The sequence below is a fragment of the Chiloscyllium plagiosum genome, unplaced genomic scaffold, assembly GCF_037043375.1.
Source record: "Chiloscyllium plagiosum isolate Xiang-an unplaced genomic scaffold, Cpla_swu_hap1 HiC_scaffold_7, whole genome shotgun sequence".
In the NCBI taxonomy this organism is placed as follows: domain Eukaryota; kingdom Metazoa; phylum Chordata; class Chondrichthyes; order Orectolobiformes; family Hemiscylliidae; genus Chiloscyllium; species Chiloscyllium plagiosum.
Window position 1 is genome coordinate 60648389 of NW_028270145.1, and position 12783 is coordinate 60661171.

Here is a 12783-nt window from a genome sequence, read left to right on the forward strand (position 1 = left end):
AGATAAAAGTGGATAGATGAGATTTTTGCTGATGAGCAATGAGGCAACTATTTGCATGCATCAACATCTCATTATTCCTAATCTTATCTCTTCTATGTGCAGTTTGTTATTTTCCCAAGCAGTGAAGAGAAAGTGGATGGCAACAATTCCCAACATGTAAATCTGGCCAGCTACCTAGGAGCTACAGTTTCTCTGGGTTGTCATATTAATCAGCAGTTCCCAACATCTTGCGATATGGTCAACAGGCAGCAAAAGTCTGTACTCCATCACTGATGTGATGTTGACAAAGTACCAGCCTCATGACATTTTCTTTGCATATTTGTAATGAAGTTTGTAATGAAGTTCAATGCTTTAATCCTGTACTTTGGAACTCACTGACTCCTTTGCAGTGCTGCTGCCAGTTTGCATTGTGCAAAGGAACAGATATCCAATGCAATCCTTAGAACAGGATGCACCTCAGGGATCTTAGCTTGCTTTCTTAGCTCTCACTCGCTTTGCATCTACTTGGACATTCACAGCATCTCTGTCTTGCTTTTTCTTTTGTCATGATTGGCAGCAAGGAACAGTCAAAGTGGACTGTGATCATTAAGAGGGCTGGACTATCATCAGTCAGGAAAGATGCCCTGGATGAGTGAGTGGGCGGTACAGAGGGCAGGAAGGGTTAATGGTTTTTTCTGGGGTTGAGGGAGAGTGAGAATCATTGAGAGACGATGCTGCAATATTAAGAGTGCCACAAAGGTCTGAAAAGATATGAGAATTGAAAATCTTGGTATCAAAAAAAGAGAATATCTGAAATTCCCCCTAGGGTTTGAACAGTGAGGTGAGAATCTCACTATTGAAAGATGAGAGGCCTATTTGCAGATATTTGCATCTCATTAATACCTAACCTGAAACCATGATTTGGAGATGCCAGTGTTGGACTGGGGTGTACAAAGTTAAAAATCACACAACACCAGGTTATAGTCCAACAGGTTTAATTGGAAGCACTAGCTTTCGGAGTGACGCTCCTTCATGAAACCAGGTAGTGACTATTCCTCACATGAATATCAGAGAGAATACCTGGCAGCACTAGCTCACTGCTTACTCCTCCAGGCCTCCATCCTGGCCAGCAGTCCCAACAATGTTAGTTTATGTTCTATAGCCAGCAACAGCCTGCACCCCTGCCATCCACAGATGTTGGCACTAGACATGCATCCGTCTCACCACATCCGCATGGCATATCTCTGACCTGCTTAAAATATAATTATCCACATCAATATTTCAAAGTTGAACATACTGACACCTTGAATTGTAATGTGGCCGTTAGGCCACTTATGTGCAGGGGCAAACAACCATCTTATAGGGGTTGGAGTAGTGTTTATCTCAGGGTTCTTTGCTGAGTTTACTGTTACTCACGTTGTGCTTACCTGGATACCTACAGTATGCATGTTTACACTTTGCTCCACTATTCAGAACCTGTAAATCTTGCCTTGCCATTTAGTACAGAGAGAAAGCTGTACTGCTTGTCATGGGTTCCAGCAATGTTTAGTCAAGTGGAAGGACACGTGCTATATGGCACCGCGCTATATCACTGTAATACATGCAGCATATGCTAGCAGCTGATGTGGCTAATACTGTATGCCCTTCAACCAAATGGCCATGACTTAAGTCCAGGGAGATTAGTCCTCATTAAAGCCAAGGTGATCTGCCCTCAGTCAGGAGTACTGGCAGAGTAAGTCAGTACATCAGAGCTGAAAATGTGTTGCTGGAAATGTGCAGCAGGTCAGGCAGCATCCAAGGAGCAGGAGAATCGACGTTTCGGGCATGAGCCCTTCTTCAGGAATCATGCCCGAAACGTCGATTCTCCTGTTCCTTGGATGCTGCCTGACTTGCTGCGCTTTTCCAGCAACACATTTTCAGCTCTGATCTTCAGCATCTGCAGTCCTCACTTTCTCCTAAGTCAGTACATCATTCAATATGAATGAAGGGTCTTAGACAGAGTGATTCAAGCATTTGGGCTGATTAGCTTTGAGTCCACACTAAACAGCAAGGCAAGACCTGTAGGTTATGTGCGGCAGAAACGTTTTAAAAGACAAGGTAGACATGCTGTGGGCACCCAGGTAAGCACAAAGTGAGTGAGTGCTAAGACCGCAATCAGAATCAGAGGGTCTTTATCACTACAGTCCAAGGCCTTCACCACAGTCAGTCCTGCAAGACAAGTACAACCAGTCCGAAGGTTAGTTGTAGGTCAGTCAGAGAGCTGCAGAGAAATAATTCAGGGCTCTGGTCACTCATCAGTTAGGGTTGTCTTTCCAACTTGGTCAGGTGGGCATGGTCAGTCCAGGTGTCTGTTCACTGAAGGTTAAGGAGGGCCAGTTCTGCAGTGGAGGGAAACTGGGGAATCATTTGTGGGGATTGTAATCAACATGGTGAGATGCAGCTCAGAGAATAATTGTGAAGAAGGGCCAACTCAACATATAACTCAACATACATCATGAGAGGACAGAAGTGCTGCAGGATCAGAGGTTGTGACAACCCTGGTTTTAATGAGGGATTGTTGCATAATGACGTTTGGCATAACTAAGCTTAGGACCAGCACTCAGGAGGTTGAGTGAGGAAATTACGAGTTAAGTGAAAGGGTTGGGTGGGAAAATTGAGATAAACAAGGCCAGTGGGGTTGACAGAAAAAGCAAGACAAAAAGGAATATGAAGATTTAAGGGTCACCTAGATTATCGGCTGAACCTGCAACTCTCGCCATCAAGTTTCTTTCCATCTACAAATATGCTGTTGAAATGAAAAATGGCTGCCACCACATCCAGGGTGGGTGGGGTAAGTGTGTAGACTCTGCTGTTGTGCAATATGAAGTGCTTCAAGTGGAAGTATCATTAAATGGCTGTAAAATATCAGCAATTTCAGGCAAACTGTAAAGATTCACCTTTGTTGCATGGTTCTACAGCCTGCATAAATTGCCGATGCTGCATGCTTCACACCTTGGACTAGAACCTGTCATCTATTATACAATTCTGCTTTTCCTGGTTAAATTGAGAGAGAGATTTTCATTATTGCTATGACAAATACTATCTTCTACTGATTGTGTATTAAAAGGCTTCAGCAGCATACACCTGCTTGAGCTGCAAGGTGTGTAAAGCCTATGTAGAAACATCCCACTGCCTTCATTGTTGGAAACTTCCATTTTCAAATTTTCTGAGGATGTGTATGTTTCAACTGCTGAATGATCAGTTTACTGAAGAGCAGCTTTCTTTCTGATATTCAGAAGGAACAGTACTTCCTCCATCCCACAATATAGAAGCATCAGTCAGAACTTATGCAGGCAGAACTTATGTGTAATCCACTGACACCACTTTGCCTGCTTGTGAAGAAGGCGTGAGGTCAAGATCCGTTATACGCCAATGTCATATATAGCTGGAGCAATGAGTGCAGATCTATGCATATATCTGGCCATCACCGAGTGTATTGGATCTGGATCTCCATAGCAGCTGACAACCTGTCTATACAGGCAGCCAGATGCTTGCATACTACAGATCGCATGATACAGGCAGCATTGGTGGACTTCTCCAACCTTCAAGTCAGTTGCCCAAGTGCTTGCAATAAACCTGCCTGCTACTTCTGTGTCTGCTTGTGTATTTGAGTGGAGTTATTAATGGCTGACACCAAGGAATCACCTGCTGTCTGTTGCTGAGCAGTACCCAGTCTCCAGTAGTTCTCTAAATGCCATCTACCTGAGATGCTTATTCCTTGGTCAGCTGTGGAGATCTGGCACTGATGTACTCACCAGAATGTGCTCCTGACTTCTCTAGTTAAACTAATTGCCAAGATGTCATTATCTGAGCTGGTGGAGGGTGCAAGGAGGCAACCTTGTGCTTCAGTACTTCCAAAGGTAGAAGAGGCGATAACAGGAGGGATTAAGAGGGACTGGTCTCTTTATTGTAGTGACCATGGAGAAGGCTCAAGGTTTACCATCCTGACCAAAGCTGAGCTTAGATATAATGATACCCATTCTTTCAAGGTAACAGATGACAGTTACCTTGAAGATGAGGTTCCAATGTTTGCATCCATCTATGGGGGCCGTTCAGTGCAGTCTGGATAGTGTATTGCATAATACTTGCATCCTGTGCTCTGGGCGACAGAAGCTGGCAAAGAGGAGATGTAATGGAAGCTGATGTGTTGAGAGGAGGAAGTTGAGGGCATCGAGCAGGTGGAACATCATCTTCAGCATATTGAGTGGCACAGCTTCAGGCACAACATACGAGGCAGGACTGAACTAACACTTTTGGTAAATCTGATTTAGGTGAGCTAAATTCATTATAAATGTTTTGTTCTAAAGTCAAGAAGCCCCTTTTATTCATAGAAACAAACACAGTGTTTTGGTTCTTTATTAACTTTTCCTGTTGTTCCATAAGTTAACATGATCAACTATTTAAAGGTTACAGGTTGAACAATCAGAAGATGTTATGCTACACTGGATACGAGGGAAAGGTCACTCATTCAAATATGGTATTGCACTAAAGATCTGTAACCTCTGTAGCTTAATCCTTGCAGCTGTACTTAATATGATGATCAGACAGGTGATAATGTAAGGAGCAATGTTTGGGAGATGGAAAAGATGTTTCCACTTGTCAGAGAATCTCGAATGAGAGGTCACTGTTTCAAAGCAAATCACTGAGGAGAAAGTGAGGACTGCAGATGCTGGAGATCAGAGCTGAAAATGTGTTGCCGGAAAAGCGCAGCAGGTCAGGCAGCATCCAAGGAACAGGAGAATCGACGTTTCAGGCATAAGCCCTTCTTCAGGAATGAGGAAAGTGTGTCCAGCAGGCTAAGATAAAAGGTAGGGAGGAGGGACTTGGGGGAGGGGCGTTGGAATTGCGATAGGTGGAGGGAGGTCAAGGTGAGGGTGATAGGCCGGAGTGGGGTGGGGGCGGAGAGGTCAGGAAGAAGATTGCAGGTTAGGAAGGCGGTGCTGAGTTCGAGGGGTTTGACTGAGACAAGGTGGGGGGAGGGGAAATGAGGAAACTGGAGAAATCTGAGTTCATCCCTTGTGGTTGGAGGGTTGCCAGGCAGAAGATGAGGCGCTCTTCCTCCAACCGTCGTGTTGCCATGGTCTGGCAATGGAGGAGTCCAAGGACCTACATGTCCTTGGTGGAGTGGGAGGGGGAGTTAAAGTGTTGGGCTACGGGGTGGTTGGGTTGGTCGGTCCGGGTGTCCCAGAGGTGTTCTCTGAAACGTTCCCCAAGTAGGCGGCCTGTCTCCCCAATATAGAGGAGGCCACATCGGGTGCAGCGGATGCAATAGATGATGTGTGTGGAGGTGCAGGTGAATTTGTGGCGGATATGAAAGTGTCCCTTGGGGCCTTGGAGGGAAGTAAGGGGGGAGATGCAAGTTTTGCATTTCTTGCGGTTGCAGGGGAAGGTGCCAGGAGTGGAGGTTGGTTTGGTGGGGGGTGTGGACCTGACGAGGGAGTCAGGGAGGGAGTGGTCTTTTCGGAACGCTGATAGGGGAGGGGAGGGAAATATATTCCTGGTGGTGGGGTCCGTTTGGAGGTGGCGGAAATGACGGCGGATGATACGTTGTACATGGAGGTTGGTGGGATGGTACGTTAGGACCAGTGGGGTTCTGTCCTGGTGGCGGTTGGAGGGGTGGGGCTCAAGGGCGGAGGAGTGGGAAGTGCAAGAGATGCGGTGGAGGGCATCGTCGACTACGTCTGGCGGGAAATTGCGGTCCTTGAAGAAGGAGGCCATCTGGGTTGTACGGTTTTGGAACTGGTCCTCCTGGGAGCAGATGCGGCGGAGATGAAGGAATTGGGAATATGGGATGGTGTTTTTACAGGGGGCAGGGTGGGAGGAGGTGTAGTCTAGGTAGCTGTGGGAGTCGGTCGGTTTATAGTAAATGTCCGTGTCGATTCGGTCACCCAAGATAGAAATGGAAAGGTCTAGGAAGGGGAGGGAGGAGTCTGAGACGGTCCAGGTGAATTTGAGGTCGGGGTGGAAGGTGTTGGTAAAGTGGATGAACTGTTCAACCTCCTCGTGGGAGCACGAGGCAGCGCCGATACAGTCATCGATCGAGGAAAAGGTGGGGGGTGGTGCCAGTGTAGCTGCGGAAGATGGACTGTTCCACATATCCTACGAAGAGGCAGGCATAGCTGGGGCCCATACGGGTGCCCATGGCTATTTACTATAAACCGACCGACTCCGACAGCTACCTAGACTACACCTCCTCCCACCCTGTCCCCTGTAAAAAAGCCATCCCATATTCCCAATTCCTTCGTCTCCGCCACATCTGCTCCCAGGAGGACCAGTTCCAAAATCGTACAACCCAGATGGCCTCCTTCTTCAAGGACCGCAATTTCCCGCCAGACGTAGTCGACGATGCGCTCCACCGCATCTCTTTCACTTCCCGCTCCTCCGCCCTTGAGCCCCGCCCCTCCAACCGCCACCAGGACAGAACCCCACTGGTCCTCACCTACCACCCCACCAACCTTCATGTACAACGTATCATCCGCCGTCATTTCCGCCACCTCCAAATGGACCCCACCACCAGGGATATATTCCCCTCCCCTCCCCTATCAGCGTTCCGAAAAGACCATTCCCTCCGTGACTCCTTCGTCAGGTCCACACCCCCCACCAACCCAACCTCCACCCCCGGCACCTTCCCCTGCAACCGCAAGAAATGCAAAGCTTGCGCCCACACCTCCCCCCTTACTTCCCTCCAAGGCCCCAAGGGACACTTCCATATCCGCCACAAATTCAACTGCACCTCCACACACATCATCTATTGCATCCGCTGCACCCGATGTGGCCTCCTCTATATTGGGGAGACAGGCTGCCTACTTGCGGAACGTTTCAGAGAACACCTCTGGGACACCCGGACCGACCAACCCAACCACCCCGTAGCCCAACACTTTAACTCCCCCTCCCACTCCACCAAGGACATGCAGGTCCTTGGACTCCTCCATTGCCAGACCATGGCAACACGATGGTTGGAGGAAGAGCGCCTCATCTTCTGCCTGGGAACCCTCCAACCACAAGGGATGAACTCAGATTTCTCCAGTTTCCTCATTTCCCCTCCCCCCACCTTGTCTCAGTCAAATCCCTCGAACTCAGCACCGCCTTCCTAAACTGCAATCTTCTTCCTGACCTCTCCGCCCCCACCCCACTCCGGCCTATCACCCTCACCTTGACCTCCCTCCACCTATCGCATTTCCAACACCCCTCCCCCAAGTCCCTCCTCCCTACCTTTTATCTAAGCCTGCTGGACACACTTTCCTCATTCCTGAAGAAGGGCTTATGCCCGAAACGTCGATTCTCCTGTTCTTTGGATGCTGTCTGACCTGCTGCGCTTTTCCGGCAACACATTTTCAGCAAAGCAAATCATTGCCCATTTAGACAGAATTAAGGAAAACTTTTTCTCACATAGTATCCTGAGTCTTTAGAACTCTCTTCCAGAAGTGACACTGGAAACAGAACAATCTTAAGGCAAAGCCAAGCATATTATTAATAAGGAAAGGGGGGAAAAGTTATTGGGAGTAGGTGGGAATGTGGAGTAATCAAAGCAACTATTCTTATTGAATGGTATAGTGGGCTTGAGGGACTGACCAGCCTACTCTTGCTTTTTAGTATGAAGTTTGTATGTTCCTACTGCTGAGAACATAGAGTCATGGAGTCAAACAGCACAGAAACAGACCCTTCAGTCCAACCAGTCCATGCCGAACATGATCCCAAACTAAACTCATCCTACCAACCTCCCTCCTGGCCCACATTCCTCCAAACCTTTCCACTTCATGTACTTATTCAAATGTCATTGAAATGTTGTAATTGTACCCACATCCACAACTTCCTCAGGAAGTTCATTCCACATGTGAACCACCGTCTGTGTAAAATATCTTGAAATGTGGAAGTGTAAGAGTATGTCAAGTGGAGTTGCAAGGTTGAAAATAGCAGTGTTGGCATTAAAACCAGTGTTGCATGCTGACTGATATTGGAGTCTGCCTACTTTGCATACTACTTAGCATGTGCCTACTGGCTGTGTATCACTTACCTTCCCAAAATGCCATCAATGCAAGTACACCATGGATACCACTTTAGGACCAGGATGCCACCAGTAATGTCAGACTTCAGGCATTATCACATAGAATTCTGCAGCTGGTGGATCTTTAGAACATCTCTGCTTTAGCAGCAGGATAATAAACCATGTATGAAATAATTATGACCAAAGCGTTATGTCAGAGTTCATTCGACTGACTCTGATACGGGATATTTAATTTCCTTTTAAAATTCTCCAAGTACGTTTCACAAGAACAACCTGCTCTTTAGTAATCTCAATGCCCTCACTTTCCTATTGTTTACAACTGCACTACAAAGTGGAATGAGTTTTATGTCTATAGACCTTTTCAAAGCAAAAAAAATACAGCTTGTCATGGGTGTTCATGAAGAGGTAATTTTCCAGTTGTTGATATTAACAGAATGGTAATAAATGAGATGTGGCTTTGATTCATGACATAGTCATACTTGTGATTCCATTTGTGACACAAATTAATCTGTTGTGAGCAAACGTTGAATTAAAACATAAGACATACTGTATAGTTGTTTTCAGACAAGTTAGACAGGTCCTTTTAGAAACTTATTAAACCATATCTGAAAGTATAATTATAATTCCATCAGTGTCATCACACACTGCTTATGTGATTTCTTCATTGTTTATGTTGACCAATTTCCTTCACAATTAAGGCTCTATAAACAGATTAATTTTCTCATAGCCTATGCTTGACAAGAAAGGCAGAGCTATTTGAATCAACATGCTACAACCAAACAGTGCAGAAAAATGTGAGCTTTCTAACAAAAGCACAAGTCTCTGTGTTCATCAAACCGAAGGTCCCCAGGATCCAAAAAAATGCAATGTGCACAAATTCCTAAAATCCAAGTCTATATTATACCTGATGAAGGAGCAATGCTCCGAAAGCTAGTGCTTCCAATTAAACCTGTTGGACTATAACCTGGTGTTGTGTGACTTTTAACTTTGTACACCTTAGTCCAACACCAGCATCTCCAAATTATAAATGTGTATCTTCCGTACACGCAGCCAATTCTGTCATCCAAGTGGCTGCTTAATCACTGTTTTAAAAAATTCTCAAGGTCAGGTTCGTAGGAGAGTAGTCTGACACAGAACAAACGACCAAGAGGCGAGTCTGCTAGAATATGAGCATTTTATTCCCCGCAGCGTCGCCACAACCAGGTCTCATACTTACAACGGGTCTGGCTTATACTCACTCTACATGTTACCGGAACTGGGAGCCGTCAGTTCCCGTAGAGCGGTTGCCCACAACCCACGCTCGGCGGTTAAACGTAACCCCGGAGCAGACTCACCGAACTGGAGACTTTTCCAGCTGATATACTCTTTTCCAGATATAAACATTCATGTGAACAGCAGAGCAAGGCTAAAAAACACATTCCATTCTGGTTACATACAGATAAGAAGATTCACACGGGGAGGTGTGTAATAAGATTCACACGGGACTAAGCAACACCTCCATTCCGGTTAGATTCACACATGTATTGGGACATAATTTTTAACCGTTTCACCACATTCCACTGCTTGGCCCAATACATGTGTTACATTATGATTCACACATGTATTGGGACATAATTTTACACCACATTCCACTGCTTGGCCCAATACATGTGTTACATTATGCTTAATTCAGTTCAATTCGTTTCAGTCAATTCAGTGTAGTTCAATTCAGCTCAGTTCAGGTCTGTTCAGTTCAATTCAATTGTGTTCAATTCAGTTCCGTCCATTTCAATTCAATTTAGCTCAGTTCCATTTTGTTCCGTTCAATTTGATTCATTTCAGTTCCACTCAGTTCAGTTCAGTTCAATCCCATTCAATTCTGTTAACTCCGCTTCAGCTTTTTGGACATGCCCACATCCTCCGCTGTACCCCAGGCAAGGGGTTCTTCGGCAGGACTGGGATCCTCTCAAGGGTGGACAGCAGCGACCCTGGGGTTCCTCCGGTCGCCCCCCACCATTTCTCAAACAAACTGCCACGTCATGCCACGGTCCATGCCATCCCGGGACGGTCGGGACCTCCACAGTTTGTTCTTCTGGTTTCTTAGTCTTTTTCCAAAACATTGTTCTGTATCAAAATCTCTCCTCAATTGCGATTGACCCTGCTCGCAGCGCCAAAATGTTTTAAAAAATTCTCAAGGTCAGGTTCGGAGGAGAGTAGTCTGACACAGAACAAACGACCAAGAGGCGAGTCTGCTAGAATATGAGCATTTTATTCCCCGCAGCGTCGCCACAACCAGGTCTCATACTTACAACGGGTCTGGCTTATACTCACTCTACATGTTACCGGAACTGGGAGCCGTCAGTTCTCGTAGAGCGGTTGCCAACAACCCACGCTCGGCGGTTAAACGTAACCCCGGAGCAGACTCTACCGAACTGGAGACTTTTCCAGCTGATATACTCTTTTCCAGATATAAACATTCATGTGAACAGCAGAGCAAGGCTAAAAAACACATTCCATTCTGGTTACATACAGATAAGAAGATTCACACGGGAAGGTGTATAATAAGATTCACACGGGACTAAGCGACACCTTCCATTTTCGGTTAGATTCACACATGTATTGGGACACAATTTTAACCCTTTCACCACATTCCACTGCTTGGCCCAATACATGTGTTGCATTATGATTCACACATGTATTGGGACATAATTTTACACCACAATCACAAAGCCACCGTGGTTCTATCATTAGCTATATCACATCTAAGCACTCTTTTTAAGTCGCTATTACCCACTGCCCACTTTCGACTCCCATCTTGATATTGTCCCAAGACAAGCAATCAGACAATTGCACAAAAATATCTTTCTCATCCCCAATATCCTCATTCTCCTCCTCAGAAGACTGCTCCCTTTATTCCAATGCCTTTCTTACCTTGTTAACTCCTTGAATTGTGCAGACCACAGCACACTAGGATGATATGGCACACTTTGAGAGCCAAAAGAACTGCATATGCTGTAGATCAGAAACAAAAACAAACAGAAGTTGCTGGAAAAGCTCAGCAGGTTTGGCAGCATCTGTGCAGAAAAATCAAGAATTAACATTTCAGGTCCGGTGACCCTTCCTCAGAACTGATGGTAGCTGGGAAAATGTTGGTTTATGTGCAAAAGATAGTTTGGGGGGAAGGGTAAGGAGTAAATGTTAAGTGTGCAGAGAGCCTAAAGAGAGAGAAGAACAGTTGGACAGACAAAGGAGTAGATAACAATCTGGCTGGGGGGTGAATAGTTGTTAATGGAGACTGTTAGTGGCTAACAATAGGTAGAGTGTGATGGCAGACTATGTGATAACAAGGCCTGGTGTGTGTGGTAGGGGGCTAAGGCATGGGAGAGTTCAAGCCTTAAAATTATTGAACTCAACCCTTCCTGTTGATGAATTCTACAGTGTTGTGATCCACCCTTCTCAGTGCCATAATGTGCAGTTGATGACACACTACACCAGGGAGAATATAATATCATTGACTTGGTCAATGGGGAACAAAATGAACTGACATGACTGTGCAGAGATGACATAAGTCACTGTCTTGATGAATTTGTGATGCATGACAGAGAATTCCCAAACAGGGCTCCCATCCCCCCCTGGAAGGAGCCAGTTGCCTGGATGTTCCAAGCAGTCATCAATTTCACAAATACTGGGAGAAGATGGCTCTCACTCTGGTTGGTCTCAGCATCAGGCAGAGATCCATCACAGTGTCCCAGGCCTGTGTCAGAATTACACCTTGTTCATTCACAGGAAATGGACTCATGTCCAAAAGAACCGTGATCTTTCTGCCATCCAGCCAGATTTGAAGGGTCCTGAAAGTGAGACCTCTGCTTCCACTGTGCATTCCTCAACCTCTGTGGCAGCCTGCTGTAGTTGTTGGGCTTGTCATTGACCCTGGTCTTTCTTAGCAAGGTAGCCAGTGAGACCAACATCCCACTAGCAGCTGTGTGTATGATCCTTGGTGGTAATAACCTTTGTTGCAAAAATAAGGAACAAAACAGGTTCTTATCTCTGAGAACAGCCATTGCAGACACACCCTGTAGATGAGGGCCGCACACATTTCTCCATCAAGTAAGAATTTCAGTGCTACAAAATCAAGGATTGTGTCTCCATTAATCATTCAGCCTCAGTGTGTGTACCAAATTTGTGAAGGCGCTGCGTCAGCTGAATGACAAACGCATTACATCAAATGCTGCATCCTCTACTTCTTCCCTTCACCACTCTGATCCAGTTTCTGGCTCTTCCTTAATTTTGTTTTCCACAAGAGCTGGTCTAAATATTGTTATTAATGCTTTGTCACTTAAAACCATTACCACTCTACTCACCCATTGTTCTATGACATTTTTGATCTATAATCTCCCTTACAACATTACAACAAAAGGGGAGTACTTGCTGCACTCAAATCGCTTTCCCATCCTCGACCCACATCAACCATGAAACTTACAATTTACACAACTGAATGCAATGGTAATACATACAAGATGGCGGCACGGTGGCACAGTGGTTAGCACTGCTGCCTCACAGCACCAAAGACCCGGGTTCAATTCCCGCCTCAGGCGACTGACTGTGTGGAGTTTGCACGTTCTCCCCGTGTCTGCGTGGGTTTCCTCCGGGTGCTCCGGTTTCCTCCCAAAGTTCAAAGATGTGCAGGTCAGGTGAATTGACCATGCAAAATTGCCCGTCGTGTTAGGTAAGGGGTAAATGTAGGGGTATGGGTGGGTCGGTGTGGACTTGTTGGGCCAAAG